The sequence below is a fragment of the Trichechus manatus genome, unplaced genomic scaffold (genome assembly GCF_000243295.1).
Source record: "Trichechus manatus latirostris isolate Lorelei unplaced genomic scaffold, TriManLat1.0 scaffold00005, whole genome shotgun sequence".
NCBI classification, from domain to species: Eukaryota; Metazoa; Chordata; class Mammalia; order Sirenia; family Trichechidae; genus Trichechus; species Trichechus manatus.
Genome location: NW_004443941.1, coordinates 15,273,366 through 15,290,626, shown reverse-complemented (window position 1 = coordinate 15,290,626; position 17,261 = coordinate 15,273,366).

Sequence of the window (17,261 nt, the reverse complement as noted above, 5' to 3'; positions counted from 1 at the left end):
AAGGAAATGACATCTATGTACAGAAGTTTATACATATAGAAAACATCTGGGAGCTATTAGTAGTGTTTATAGAGTAGGCTGGGGATTGGGAAGAGGGAGACTTTATGCCTTTACAGCCTTATATCAACCAGCTAATAGCTTTTAGCTCCTAGTTCTGTTGTGGGAATTGTGGGCAGAAGGGAGGGAGGAGTACTGTAAATTTTTTTAGTATCCTAGAAATAGTTTGTATGTCTGTGTTTACATAAATATATGTGTTTCTTTTGGTATTTTTAATTGGAACAAAAATACTTTGTTCTGCCCCTGACTTTTTTTTTCCCCAACATTTTCCAATATATGCTTATCATTTTCTCTCTCAATAATATTTTTTCCCTTGAACCATTTGAGAGTATACTGCAGACATCATGCCTTTTATTCTTTAATAATACTACACGTGTACTTCGTAAAAACAAGGATAGTATCTTGCCTAACTACAGTACAGTTAATCTAATTCAGAGATTTAACATTGATACAGTATGTTCATCTGCTCTACAGTCCGTATTCCAGTTTACTTTTGTTGTTGTTACTCCATTGGTAGTTTTCTCCTCAGCTGTAGGACTCAGTCTGAGATCACATGTTGTGTTGTCATGGCTCTTTAATCTGGAACAACTCCTCAGCCTTTCTTTGTCTTTCATAACATTGATTATTTGAAGAATACAGCCAGATAATGTATAGAATATCCCTCAGTTTGGATTTGTCTGATGTTTCCTCTTGATTAGAGTCGAGTTCTTGGGATAATGGGTTAGAATAATGGATTAGAGTATAGGCTGGAGTACTGTAAGTGATGTCTCCTCCAGGTATCAACATCCAGAGGCACAGAATGTCCCTTTGTCCCTAGTTGGTTATGTAAATTTTGATCACTTGAGTAAGGTGTTGTCCATTTTCTCCACTATGTAATTACTTTGCAAATTAGTGGGTAATTTGTGGGGAGAAACTTTGAGACCACGTAAATATTCTCTTCCACATCAAACCTTCCCCTCCTATGTTTAGCATCCTTTGATGTTTCGTTTCTGAATAACTTGTTACTAAGATATTTATAAAATTTGTGATTTTCTAACTCCAATATTTCTCTATATTAATTGTAATTTTACTGTAAGGAAGAGGCTTCGTTTTATCTATCTGTGTACCTGTTTATCATTAAAGCCACTGCCATCGAGTCAGTTCTGACTCATAGTGACCTCATAGGACAGAGTAGAACTGCCCCATAGGGTTTCCAACAAATGGCTGGTAGATTCAAACTGCCAACCTTTTTTTTTATTATTATTGTACTTTAGGTGAAAGTTTACAGCTCGTGTTAATTTCTAGTTCAAAAATTTCTACACATATTGTTTTGTGACATTGGTTTCAATCCCCATGATGTGACAGCACACTCCCCCTTTCCACCCCAGGTTCGCTGTGCCCATTCATCCAGTTGCTGTCCCTTCCTGCCTTCTTAATTTTGGATAGGAGTTGCCCATTTGGTTTCATATATTTGACTGAACCAAGAAGCAAATTCCTCATGTGTATTATTTTTTGTTTTATAGACCTGTCTAAGCTTTGTCTGAAAAGTGGGCTTCGGGAATGGTTTCAGTTCTGGGTTAGCAGAGCATCCAGGGGCCATAATTTTGGGGTTCTTCCAGTCTCTGTCAGACCAGTAAGTCTGGTCTTTTTTCATGAATTTGAATTCTGTTCTACATTTTTTTCCCACTCTGTCTGGGACTCTGTTGTGATCCCTGTCAGAGTGGTCGTTGGTGGTAGCCAGATGCCATCTAGTTCTTCTGGTCTCAGGCTGGTGGAGTCTCTGGTTCGTGTGGTCCTTTAGTCCTTTGGGCTGATATTTTCCTTGTGTCTTTGGTTTTCTTCATTCTTCTTTGCTCCAGGTGGGATGAAACAAATAGGTGTATCCTAGATGGCCACTCGCAAGCTTTTAAGACCCTAGACGCTACTCACCAACGTGGGATGTAGAACGTTTTCTTTATGAAAACTATGTTATGCCAATTCAATAAACGGATGAAGTGCTGGAGGTGCCCGCTTGTCTATGCCAAGAACTTTGAAAGATAGCTACCTGGACAACCAACTGGAAGAGATCCATATTTGTACCCATTCCAAAGAAAGGTGATCCAACAGAATGTAGAAATTATTGAATAATATCATTAGTATCACAGGCAAGTAAAATTTTGCTGAAGATCATTCAAAAGCGGTTGCAGCAGTACATCAACAGGGAACTGCCAGAAATTCAAGCGAGATTCAGAAGAGGACGTGGACGAGGGAAATCATTGCTGATGTCAGATGGATCATGGCTGAAAGCAGAGAATACCAGAAAGATGTTTACCTGTGTTTTATTGACTATGCAATGGCATTTGACTACGTGGCTCATAACAAATTATGGGTAACATTGCAAAGAATGGGAATTCCAGAACACTGCATTGTGCTCATGTGAAACCTGTATATAGACTAAGAGGCTATCTTTCGAACAGAGCAAGGGGATACTGTGTGGTTTAAAATCAAGAAAAGTGTACCTTGGGGTTGCATCCTTTCACCATACCCATTCAGTCTGTATGCTGAGCAAATAATCCAAGAAGCTGGACTATATGAAGAAGAAGGTGGCATCAAGATTGGAGAAAGACTCATTAACAACCTGTGATATGCAGATGACACAACCTTGCTTGCTGAAAGCAAAGAGGACTTGAAGCACTTACTGATGAAGATCAAAGATCACAGCACTTCAGTATGGAATATACTTCAACAGAAAGCAAAAATCTTCACAACTGGACTAATAAGCAACATCATGATAAATGGAGAAAAGATTGGTGTTCTCAAGGATTTCATTTTATTTGGATCCATAATCAATGCCCATGGAAGCAGTAGTCAGAAAACCAAATGACGTATTGCATTAGGCAAATCTGCTGCAAAAGACCTCTTTAAAGTGTTAAAAAACAAAGATTGTCTCTTTGAGGACTTAAGGTGCGCCTGACCCAAGCCATGATATTTTCAGTCGCATCATATGCACGCAAAAGCTGGACAATAAGAAAGACTGAAGAAGAATTGATGCCTTTGAATTATGGTGTTGGAGAAGAGTATTGAATATACCATGGACTGCCAGAAGAATGAACAAATCTGTCTTGGAAGAAATACAGCCAGAGATTTCTCAAGCTAAAAGAACTGAAGAAAAGTTCAAGCCTTGAATAGCAATATTGAAGGATTCTGTGGACAAATATTGAACCAAGCAGGAAGCATCAAAAGAAGATGGAAGAAATACACAGAGTCACTTTACCAAGAAGAATTGGTCGATGTCCAACCATTTCAGGAGGTAACATATGATCAGGAACCGATGGTATTGAAGGAAGAAGTCCATGCTGCACTGAAGGCATTGGAAAAAAACAAGGCTCCAGGAATTGACAGAATATCAACTGAGATGGTTCAACAAATGGATGCAGTGCTGGAGGTGCTCTCTTGTCTATACCAAGAAATTTGGAAGATAGCTGCCTGGCCAACTGACTGGAAGAGATCCATATTTGCACCCATTCCAAAGAAAGGTGATTCAACAGAATGTGGAAACTATTGAATGATATTATTAATATCACACAAAAGTAAAATTTTGCTGAAAGACCATTCAGAAACAGTTGCAGCAGCACATCAACAGGGAACTGCCAAAAAAAAAAAACAAAAAACCAGACAACTGCCAGAAATTCAAGCCACATTCAGAAGAGGATGTGGAACCAGGGGTATCATTGCTGATGTCAGATGGATCCTAGTTGAAAGCAGAGAATACCAGAAAAATGTTTACTTGTGTTTTATTGACTATTCAAAGGCATTCGACTGTGTGGATCATTAACAAATTACAGATAACATTGTGAAGAAAGGGAATTCCAGAACACTTCATTGTGCTCATGAGGAACATGTACATAGACCAAGAGGCAGTCGTTCGAAAAAAACAAAGGGATACTGCATGGTTTAAAATCAGGAAAGGTGTGCGTCAGAGTTGTATCCTTTCACCATACTTACTTAGTCTGTATGCTGAACACATAATCTGAGAAGGCAGACTATATGAAGAACGAGGCATTAGAATTGGAGGACAACTCATTTACAACGTGCGTTATGCAGGTGACACAACCTTGCTTGCTGAAAGTGAAAAGGGCTTGAAGCACTTACTAATGAAGATAAAAGACTATAGCCTTCAGTATGGATTACACCTCAACATAAACAAAAATCCTCACAACAGGACCAATAGCAACATCATGATAAACGGAGAAAAGATTGAAGTTGTCAAGGATTTCATTTTACTTGGATCCGTAGTCAATGTTCATGGAAGCAGCAGTCAAGAAATCAGACAATGTATTGCATTGGGCAAATCTGCTGCAAAAGACCTCTTTAAAGTATTAAAAAGCAAAGATGTCACTTTGAGGATAAGGTGCCCCTGCCTGACCCAAGTCATGGTATTTTCAATCACCTCATATGCATGTGGAAGCTGGACAATAGAATAAGGAGGACCAAAGAAGAATTAATGCCTTTGACTTATGGTTTTGGCAAAGAATACTGAATATACTATAGACTACCAGAAGAATGAACAAATCTGTCTTGGAAGAAGTACAGCCAAAATTCTCCTTAGAAGCGAGGGTAGCGAGACTTTGTCTCACATACTTTGGGCGTGTTATCAGGAGGGACCAGTCCCTAGAGAAGGACATTATGTTTGGTAAAGTAGAGGGTCAGTGAAAAAGAGGAAGAGTCTCAACGAGATGGACTGACACAGTGGCTGCTACAATGGGCTCAAGCGTAACAATGATCGTGAGGCTGGCGAAGGATCGTGCAGTGTTTCCTTAAGTTGTAAGCAGGGTCGCTGTGAGTCGGAACTGACACAACGGTACCTAGCAATGACATTGACTATATTCTTTCCTGTTGATCTGTCTCTCCATTCATGTACCAGTATCAGAGCTGTGTTACTAAGGCTTTATTGGGCTAGTCATCACTCATTGCTGTCTTTCCTCAGAAGTTCCATGGCTCTTGATTGTTCATTTTAGTATTTAGAGTCTGTTTATGTAGATCCCAAAAAAGAAGACTTTTGGTTTTGTTTTGTTTTTTTTTGGGTAGATTATGTTCAATTTATAGATTAAGTTAACAGAGAATGTGTAACCTTCTGATGCAGTCTAACTCTCTATTAACATAGTTTACTTGTTCTAGTTTTCTTTTGTATCCTTTAGAAGTGTGTCAAGGAGCTTTGGTGGCGCAAGCAGTTAAGCGCTCAGCTTTGTGGGAGAAAGACCTGGTGATCTGCTTCCATAAAGATCACAGCCAAAAAAAGTCTTTGGGGCAGTTCTGTTGTATCACATGGGGTCGCTGAGTCAAAACCAACTTGATGGCACCTAACAACAATAACAACAGTAATGTGTTAAGATTTTCTTCACATAGATCTCATGCATTTCTTTTTACATGTATTCCTAATATTTGTCTTTTTTGTGGCTATTGAAAATGAGGCTCTTTTCCATTATATCTTCTAGTTGGTAGTTGTTTCTATTTTTGAAAGCCATTGGTTTTTGTAATTATTTTTTTATCCTGCCATGTTACTAAATTTACTAATTGTTTATTTAAAAAAATGAAATACAGCCAGAGTGCTCCTTAGGAGTGAGGATGGCGAGACTTTGTCTCATGTGCTCTGCACATTTTATCTGAAGAAGGACATCATTCATGCATGATTAAGTAGAGGGTCAGTGAAAGAGAGGAAGACCCTTGTCTTAGTCATCTAGTGCTGCTCTAACAAATACCACAAGTGGATGGCTTTAACAAAGAGATGTTTATTCTCTCACAGTCCAGTAGTCTAGAAGTCCAGACTCAGGGTGCTGGCTCCAGGGGAAGGCCTTCTCTCTCTGTTGGCTCTGGAGGAAGGTCTTTGTTATCAGTCTTCCCTTGATCTGGGAGCATCTCGGCACAGGAACCTCAGGTCCAAAGGACGCGCTGTGCTCCCGGCACTGCTTTCTTGGTGGTATGAGGTCCCCCTGTATCTCTGCTCACGTCTCTCTTTTATATCTCAAAAGAGATTGATCTAAGACACTGTCTAATCTTGTAGATCTCATCAATATAACTGCCGCTAATCCATCTACAACACATAGGGAGATCACACCAGATGACAAAATGGTAGACAGTCATACAGTACTGGGAATCATGACCTAGCCAAACTGACAGATATTTTGGGGGGATACAATTCAATCCGTGACAGCCCTCAACAAGATAGATTGACACAGTGGCTGCAATGATGGACTCAGATATAATGATTGTGAGGATGGCTCAGGACCATGCAGTGTTGCATTCTGTTGTAAATAGGATCGCTGTGAGTCTGAACAGACTGGACAGCACCTAACAACAACAACATGCCAGTTGACCTAGATGTCTCCCTGAGACTATGGTCTTCAGCCCCAGCTACTCGGTCCCTCAAAGTGTTTCGATGTGTCTAGGAAACTTCTGTGCTTTTTGCTGTGTGTTCATCCCTTCACCGAAGTTGACACTTGTCTACTGTCTAGTTAGTGATTTCCCTTCCCCCTCCCACCCCCGCCTCGTAACCATCAAAGAATGCTTTTTTCTGTGTAAACCTTTTTTTGATGAATTGCTGACCTTTTGGTTAGCAGCCGTAGCTCTTAACTGCTGTGCCACCAGAGCTATTTATCATTAGCCTAGAATAAATACTTTTTTTCTGAACCATTTGAGAAGTTAGCTGCAGAAATAATGCCTCTTTACCCTAAATACTTAAGAGTGTATTTAAGAACAAGGAAAATTTTCTTACATAAGCACAGCACAATTATCAAAGGCAAGAAATTAGTGTTAATACAGTAAAACCCATTGCTGTCAAGTCGATTTCTATTCCTAGTGACCCTATAGGACAGAGTAGAACTGCCCCATAAGGTTTCCAAGGAGCAGCTGGTGGATTCGAACTGCCCAAGTTATTTTGCCTAAGTTAACAGCCAAGTTATTTTCTTTTGTTTTTGTTTCTGCTCTTTACATTAAAAAAAATGTTTTTATTGTGCTTTAGATAGTTTGCAGAGCAAATTAGTTTTTCATTAAACAGTACGCGTATTGTTTTGTGACATTGGTCGCCAACATCAGAACATGTCAACACTCTCCCCTTCTTGACCTCGGGTTCCCTATTATCAGCTTTCCTGTTCCCTCCTGACTTCTCATCCTTAGCCCTGGGCTGGTGTGCCCATTTGGTCTCATTTTGTTTTATGGGCCTGTCTAATCTTTGGCTGAAAGGTGAACCTCAGGGAGTGACTTCAGTACTGAGTACTGAATTAAAAAGGGTCTCCAGGGGCCATACTCATGGGATTTCACCCATCTCTGTCAGACCAGTAAGTCTGGTCTTTATTCGTGAGTTAGAATTTTGTTCTACGTTTTTCTCCAGCTCTGTCTGGGACTCTCTATTGAGATCTGTGTCATAGTAGCCTGTGGTAGACGGGCATCATCTAGTTTGCTGGACTCGGTCTGGTGGAGGCTGTGGCAGTTGTCCATTAGTCCTTTGGACTAATTTTGCCCTTGTGCCTTTGCTTTTCTTCATTCTCCCTTGCTCCAGGTGGGGTGGAAGTCAGTGGAGTATCTTAGGTGGCCGCTCACAATCTTTTAAGATCTCAGATGGTACTCACCGAAGTAGGATGTAGAACATTTTCTTTATAAACTATGTTTTATGCCAGTCAAGGTAGATGTCCTCTGAGATAACAGCTGAGTTCTTAACCACTGTGCCACGAGGGCTCTGTTAATGCGACAGTAGTTAGTATCTAATCTTTTCCAGATTTCACTGATTGTTCCAGTAATGTCCTTTAGGGGAGGGAAAAAATATCTAGTCCAGGATCCAATTCAGGATCACACATTACATATAACTGTCATGACTCTTTAGTCTCCTTTAATCTGGAATAATTCTTCAATCTGTCTTTAATCTTCAAAAATCTCAAGGTCACGAAAGACATAGGCCAGTTATTTTATAGAATATCCCTTGATTTGGGTTTCCCTAATATTTCTTCAAGATTAGATTGGATTTCTGCAGTTTTGGCAGGAATGCCACAGATGTAGCATTGTGTCTTTTTTAAAAAGTGCATTGTGTTGCTTGTCCTGTGATCACTTGTTTTAAGTGATATCTGCTAGATTTCTCCACTGTAAAGTTTCTTTTTTTCTTTTCTTTTTCTTTTGAATAAGTATTTTGTGGGGAGATACTTTGAGACTGTAAATGTTCTGTTTCTCAGCAAACTTTCACACACTAATTTTAGCATCCAGCGATATTTCTTGGCTGAATTGTTAACTCTGATGCTTGCCAAATGGTGATTTTCCAGCTCTGTCATTCCTTTTACATTTATTAGTTGGCATTCTACTGTAAAGGAAAGCTTTCTCTTTTTTTCTCACTTATTTATTCTTTTACTTATTTATATTAGCATAGGCTTACAGGTGCCTCTGTTTTTCAATCTGTTATTACTTGTTTTGATGTCAGATTGTCCCAGATTTGACCAGTGGGCGGCCTTTCAAGCTGGCCCCTGGGCATTTTTAACATATTCTTACCATTCTTTCAGCAGTTCCTTCCTTTTTAGCACAGGCTATTCCAAGTTTATCTTCTTATTGTTTTTCCCTGCACTTTCACCCTGGAATCAGCCATTTCTCCAAATACCCTTAGTTTTAGTGGAGAGTAATTTTTAGAAACTAAGAGTCTGGACCTTTTGGTTTGTCATTGCTGCTAGGCTCTTTCAGTAGACCCAACCCATTGCCATCGAGTCGATTCCGACTTATAGTGACCCTATAGGACAGAGTAGAACTTTCCCATAAGGTTTCCAAGGGTCGCCCGGTGGATTCGAACTGCCGCTCTTTTGGTTTGTAGCCATAGCTCTTAACCAGTACGCCACCAGGGTTTCCTTCAACAGACAGAGCTAGGAAATATCTATATATATTAGAAATCACAAGTTTTATTGATATCTCCAATTTCATTTCAACCTCAAAGAGTTCTTCCTTGTCTTCCCCAATTCCACATTTGTATCTTCTTCCACAGTGAAAACTTTGGCTCCATCATCATCAAAACAATTTCTCATTTGCAGAACTTTGAATTGTTTTATACCGGGATATGCTTTTTGTAATTAACAGTAATTTTAATTTTAAAAAAATCTGGGCAAACTCACAGAATAGTTACACATGTGAATGTCATTCATCAGTCTGTTCTAGAAAAAAGCTTGAAACTTCTGTACGTAAGCTGCTTCCCACATAAATTTGGTAAGTGAGCAAATGATACTAAATACTTTTTCATCTGAGCCAGTATTATTGACCCTCTACTATATTCTTATCCCTAAGCATACTTCTGTTTTCGGTTCCAAATGTTTTCAAAAGCAAAAATTTAACGAGCAATTTATCAAAATTAATGTAAAATTGTAAAAGTAAGATGTAACAATAGGATGATGGAAATATTGCAAAACAACAGTGACTGAAGGGAGAGAGACCAATTAAAAAGCAACAATTCCAGAGCACGTGCGCGCGCGCGCGCGCGCACGCACACGAAGTAACTGCACAAAGATAGTACTGGGACAATAGAAATAAAGGGACAAATTCGAAAGACCTCAAAAAAAAAGACTTGACAGGACTCCTTGACTAAATGTGGGAAGAATGAAGAGGTGAGTCATAAAAACCAATCAAACCCGTTGTTGTTGAGTAGATTCCGACTCATAGCAACCGTAGAGGTTCCCATTTCAATGTGGTAATAGTAGATCTCTCCACCAGATGGCAATGATGGTCTGTCTGTTTTTTTTCTATTATGCTAAAAGATTTACAATTTTAGCAACTTAAAGGTCAAATAGATAGGCTTAATTTTCTAGCAACATGGTGGCCATCATAGCCAGAGAAATTTACCATACAGCAATAGCAATCCTCGAAAATATTTACATATATATGCATATAAACATAAAAATTATTTATATACATATATAGATATATATGGAGCCCTGGTGGTATAGTGGTTAAGAATTCGGCTGCTAACCAAAAGGTTGGCAGTTTGAATCCACCAGCCATTCCTTGGAAACCCTATGGGGCAGTTCTACTCTGTCCTACAGGGTCACTATGAGTCAGAATCAACTCGGCAATGGGTTTGGTTTGGTTTTGGTTTTATAGATATATATGGATATATATGATTATAAATATGATTAAACTGACAGGAAAGTAAGATGATCCTCATAGGCCAGAAATAAAGGTCAAGTAAAAATTCAGAGGAGCTTTCCTTAGGGAATATATGCCAATCTTCAGGATTTAACACGAAAGTTTGAATGGGCATCACATGCATGGAGATCCAGAAGACAAAGCCTGGGGCTTGAGCAAGGGGGAGGTTAGATCAGGGATGTGTGTGTAAAGCATGGGGCCCTGAAGGACAACACTTCGGGTGGATTTACGAGAACACCCAAGACAGTGGAGATGCTTTCATATTTTGGCCTTAACTCTGGCAAGAATGAAGCTCTGGTGGTGCAGTGGTTAAGAGCTCGGCCGCTAACCAAAAGGTCAGCAGTTCAAATCTACCAGCAGCTCCTTGGTTAAAAATCTCTCCAGAGACTTCAGCACAAAGATCCAGAGATGGAAAATATGACATAGAAATTGAAACATGGAAAAGGGTCAGATGTACATCCAAAGTTCCAGAAGGAGCTAATCTCTCTGCTTTTGTATGTATTTGAACTACTTCATAATAAATAGTTTTTTAAAACCAGAAAAGAAATAGAAATTTTTAGATAAGCAAATGAGTTTTCAATTAACAGATCCTCAGTGAAGAAACTTTCAAAAGACATCTTTGGGAAGAAGAAAATAACTGAGAGGAAGGTCTGAAATGCAAGGAAGAATGGTAAGTCTTCCAAAATGGTAAATATGTAGGTAACTTTAGACAAATACTGATTATATAAGACCATAATATCTAATTTTTAGGATTAATAAGAATTAAAATTTAGAAAAGTTCTGACTTGGTTAAAAATACATATTAAAAATTCTTAAATGACTACTAAAAAATATAAATAGAGTTGATAATTTTCAAACCAGAGGTATGTGGAAAAAGAAAATATATATATCAATCCAAAACAAGGACGGAGTGGGAGAATATAGAAGAAATAAAGGAACGAAGTAAGATGATGGAAGTAAATTGAAATATATCTGAAATTACAATCAATATGAATATACTACATTGTTTTCCAGTTGAAGACAAATGTCACATTGGATAAAAAAACAAAAAAAAGAAATGTAATTCCAGCCATATGCTTAATGTAACTTTCTAGTAAAAGGATGAAAAAAGTATATATACCAGGTAAATACTAACCAGAAAAAATTGATGTGGTCATATTAATATAGAGAAAATAGATCTTAAAGTGAAAAGCGTTGGAGATAAAGATGATCATTGCACATATAAAAGTTTCAGGTTTCCAAGAAGATACAAAAATTCTTATATGCTCCTAATAACATAGTTTCAAAATACATAAAGCAAAAATTGACAGAACTATTGTAGTGGAAGATTTGATACACTACTTGCAGTCATTGATACAGCAAGCAGCCAAAAAAATAAAAATTCAGTAAGATTTTAATAATACTATTTGCCGAATTTGATCTAATGGACATACATAAAACATTGCCCCAATAACTGAATAATACACATAGTTTTTAAGCACACAAGGAACAGTTACAAAAAGTAATCATGTACTAAGCCATAACACAGGTCTCTAACAATTTTCAGAAATTTGATGTCAGAAAAAAAGTTTCTGACCACAACACAATTAAAATGGAAATCAATAGCAGGAATATAATGTATTAAAAAAATGTATTTGGAAATTTAAAATACTCTTCTGGATAACCAATGTACCAAAACATAGTGGAAAATAGAAAATATTTAAGATCAAATGATAATGAAGATATTTTATCAAAACTTACGGGAGTACAGCTGAAGTGGAACTTAGAGGGCAAAGTATAGCTTTAAATGCTTATGTAGGAAAATCAGACCAAACAAAAAACCCATTGCCACCAAGTCGATTCTGACTCATAGCAACCCTTTAAGACAGAGTAGAACTGCCACATAAGAGTTTCCAAGGAGCGGCTGGTGGATTCAAACTGCTGGCCTTTTTGTTGGCAGCCTGTGCTCTTAACCACTGCACTACCAGGGCTCCATAGGAAAATAAGAAAGGCTGACAAGCTAAGAATTGAACTTAAGTTAGAAAAACAACAAACCCAAAGAGATTAGGATAAAGAATTAATAAAAAGAGAAGGAATGAATCAAATGGAAAGCAAAGATACAATAGATGGACTCAACAGAGCAAACACTTGTTTCTTTGTAAAGACTAAACTCTTTTAAAACCTCTAGCACTAATGATAAAAAGTTCAGAAAGTCAATTTTAGGAATAAAAAATGGGACATAGTTATAGATGCAGCAAATACTAAAAAGAGAAGAGAATATTATGAACAATTTTATGCCAAAATACTCAAATCTATGAAATGGTTAGTTTCCTAGCAAAAATTATTGGAATTGATTCAAGAATAAATAAAAAATCTGAAAGATCCCATGATCATTAAAGAAATTTTATCAGGAGCTAAGAATCTTTCTACAAGGAAAACACCAGAATGAGATGGTTTTATGGGCAAGTTATATCAAAATTCTAATAACAGATAATTCCAAATTTACGCAGACTTTTTGAAACAATAGAAAAAAGACTATTCCTCAACTCACTTTATAAGACTAATATAATCTTGTTACCCAAACGAGGCAAGTACTGTAAAGAAAGGAAAATTACAAGCCGTTACCTTTTTTGAGCAAAGATGGAAATTAACAAAACTAATCCAGCAATGCATACAATTAATAATAATACTTTGTGACCAATTTGGGTTTATCCCAGGAATGCAAGATTGGCTCACCATTAGAAAAATCTATTAATTTTATGGATTGAATTGTGTCCCCCCAAAATATGTATTGTTAATCCTAGTTTCTATGCTTGTGGTATTAATCCCATTTGGGAATGGGTTGTCTTTGTTATGTTCATGAGGCAAGATTAGCATAGGCTGTGTCTTATGTCAATCTCTTTAGAGATATAAAAGGGATTAAACAAGCAAGTGAGCAAGCAGAGATGGTGAAAGAGATGCTAAGCCACATGAAGATCACCCAGGAGCAGAAGCTCGAAAGAGACAAAGACCCTTTTCCAGAGCCAATAGAGAGAGAGCTTACCCCTAGAACCAGCACTCTGAATTTGGATTTCTAGGCTTCCAAACTGTGAGAAAATAAATTTCTGTTTCTTAAAGCTACCCATTTGTGGTATTTCTGTTACAGCAACACTAGTTACAGCAACTAAGGGAACACCAAATCAAGAAACAGGCATTCTGTAAACATAAGAAAGCTTTAGCTTTCTACTCACCTGAGCCCTTCCTGCTCCCCAGCTTGATGTAGCCATCTGAAAACGGAAGCAGAGGTCCGCACTCCCAGAGAGGGAGCCTTGTCTCTGGCTCTAGATGGAGAAGGGCAGCCTTTATTTGCAAACTATTGTGCCTGTTCCAACCTGTCTGAAGGACTGAAGCAAGGTGCTTGTCTCAGTTTAGCCTGTCTCAGAGCTCACACAGGGCTGAGGGGCAGCAGGTAACATCCAAAGGCTGAAACCACCCGTAGCTGTCTGGGGTTACAGAGTGACATTAAGACATACAATGGGCCCCTGAAGACTGGGAGGAGAGAATGGGGAGAGATTTCCTGTCAGAAATTAAGGCTCTTGAAAGTACTGTGTATACAAGGGAACTGAGAAGGCCACATGCATGCCCTTAGCAAGACACATGCTCAAGTTACTTAAGAAGACCCTACAGTTTCACCTGGGGCTGGTCCCTGGGCTCAGTCCAAGCCTGGCTAAGTACAGAAGGAGGGCCCAGCACAGAACCAATTTGCAGAGTCTTAGAAAGGTTTTTTGTTTTGTTTTTGGCATTCAAGAAAATATCTAAACACTAGCTGATAATTGTTATTTTTGGTGATGGGAAAAGTAGTACAGAATTTTGGTGTAATGAGCACAGCTTGACCAAAGTAAATGATACCACTGAGAAGTGTACAAGAGAAAAGGATGTTTGTGGTAAAGATTATGACATAATTTGTCAATAACACCAACAATAACCAAAAAATGAGTGTATGGCCACATATGTAGGTGTATAGGCATGTATGTATATGGGTAGGTACAGGTGAGTACATATGTGTGCACAGATAGAAGTATATGTACATGTATGTACAGATATATGTGCGCATGCATATATATTCAAGACATAACCAAACACCTTATGAGAATGGTTTTATGGGTTTGAAGGCTTAGATACTTAGTCTCATGGGACAACTTAGTCAATTCGCACCACAAAGTTCATGTTCTGCATCCTACTGAGGTGAGTAGCATCTGGGGTTTTAAAAGCTTGCAAGCAGCCATCTAAGACACAGCTATTGTTCTCTACTCGTTAGGAGCAAAAGAGAAAGAAGGAAACTAAAGTCTCAGAGAAGAAACTAGTCTACAGGGCTAATCGCCTACACAAGCCACAGCCTCATCCCCTGAAATTATAAGAACGAGATAATGCCCAGCTACCACTACTGACCATTCTGATCAGGGCCATGACAGATGGACCCAGATAGAATGGGAGAAAAACGCAGAATAGAACTTGAATTCTTAAAAAATCCAAACTTAACTGGACCAGTTGAGACTGGAGGATTCCCTGAGACTATCACCCTGAGATACTCTTTAAACCTTAAGCTGAAATTATCCCCTGAGGTCACCTTTTGGCAAAATAACAGATTGGCACACAAAATAAAGGATATTACCTGTGAGTACAAGGGCTCTATTAAAAAACCATCTATATTTGACCAAAAGGTCAACAATTACTCTAAAGCAAAGATGAGAAGATGGGGCAGGGGGTGGGGGTGCAGGGAAACTAGAGTACTGGAAACAGGACAACCAGAATGCAATTAATGAGACTGTTAACACATTGTGGAAAATGTAACTAATGTCACTGAACAACTTCTGTAGAAACTGTCAAATGTGAACTTAATTTGCTGTGTAAACTGTCACCAAAAACACAATCAAATATTATTTAAAAAAAAATTAGCTGGACACAAGCTAAATAACAGACTAGTGTCAGTATCCACACATATCCAGGAAAGCACTCTTTAAAAAAATAGTTAGGGGAAGTCACTAAACAAACTGATGACTATAGCTTTGAACAATTAAAAAAATAAACAGCAAACATAAAGAAGCAGGAAAGTATGGCCCATTGAAAAGAACGAAATTAAGTGACAGAAGCCATTCCTGTAGAAGCTCAGATAATGGACTTACTAGACAAAGACTTTAAAGCAACAGTGTTGAATATGTTCAAAGAGGTAAAGGAAAACATGAACAAAGAACTCAAGGAAATCAGGAAAATGATACATGAACAAAATCAGAGTATCATTGAAGAGACAAATTATTAAAAGGAACCAAACAGAAATTCTGGACCTGAAATGTGCAATAATTGGAATAAAAAATTCACTGGAGGAACTCAATAGTAGATGTGAGCTGGCAACAGAAAGAATCAGCAAACTTGAAAATAGAACAATTGAAATTATCAAGCCTAAGAGCAAAAAGAAAAAAGAATGAAGAAAAGTGAACAGAGCCTAAGGAAATTGTGGAACACCATCAAACCAGCCAACATATGCATTAAGGTGGTCCCAGAAGGAGAAGAGAGAGAAAGAAAGGGGCAGAAAGAATATTTGAAGAAATAATGTCCCAACACTTTCCCAATTTGATACAAGACATGAATCTACATATCCAAGATGATCAACAAATTCCAGGTAAGATAAACCCAAAGAGATCCACACCAAGATGCATTGTAAACCAGGAATATGAAACCAAAGGTAAAGAGAGAATCTTGAGAGCCCAAAACGGAAGTCAATCGTCACATACAATGGATCCTCAATAACATTAAGTGCAAATTTCTCCTCAAAAACCACGGAGGCCAAAAGACAGTGGAATGACATACTTAAAATGCTGAAAGAAAAGAACTATCAATCAAGAATTCTGTATCTGGCAAAACTGCCCTTCAAAAATGATGGCAAAATTAAGACATTCCCAGATAAACAAAAGGCAGGGGAGTTTGTTACCATGTGACCTTCCCTACAAGAAACACTAAAGGGAGTCCTTCAGTTTGAAATGAAAGGACAGCAGACAGTAACTCAAACTGTATGAAGAAAAAAATGATCTCCAGTAAAGATAATTTCATGGGTAAATATAAAGTTTTATGGTATTTTTGGTTTGCAACTTGTTATGTATTACATGATTTAAAAGACAAATGCATAGAAATAATTATAAATTTATGTTATTGGCCACACAATGTATAGAGATGTAATTTGTAACAACAACAGTGTAAAAGGGAAGAAGTAGTATAGGAACAGAGTTTTTGTATGTTATTGAAGTTAAGTTGGTATCAATTTAAACTAGACTGTTATAAATTTAGGATGTTAAATGTAATCCTCATTATAACCACAAAGAAACATCTTAAAAATCTACACAAAAAGAAATGAGAAGGGAATCAAGATGGTTCACTACAAAAAAAATCAACTAATCAAAAAAGTAGTCAGTATTGGAGGAAATGGGGGACAAAAAAAAAAGGCATAAGACACACAGAAACAAAATAGCAAAATGGCAGAAGTATTGTTGGTAATGATTTCAAATGTAAATGGATTTTTTGGTTATATATATTTTACCACAAAAAATTCAAAAACCTATAGGAAATATCACATCAAGTGTTAAATGCATTGCCTTTAAAATCAGAAATAAGACAAGAATGCTTCCTATCACCACTTATATTCAGCATTGTACTGGAGAGTCTAGCCATAGCAATAAAAGAAGACAAAAGAGGGTGGAGGGGAGACATATAAAGATTAGGAGGAAGAAACAAAACTCATTACTTGCAGATGATTATCTATGCCAAAAGCCCCAAAGAATCTACAGCAAATTATTAGAATGAATAACAGTTTATCCAGCTTGCTGTAAATGAGATCAATATGCAAAAGTAAAATACAATTCCTGCATACCATCGAAGTCATAAAATGTAATTTAAAAAAAAACATGCTATTTATAATAGCAACCAAAAACATACCTAAGAATAAATGTAACAGAAGATGTCCACGTCCTTTATGTAGAAAGCTCTAAAGTTTTATTGAACAGGATAGAACTTGACAAGCTGATTGTAAAATTTATATGGAAAAGCAGAGAGCCAGGAATAGCCAAGGCACTTTTAAA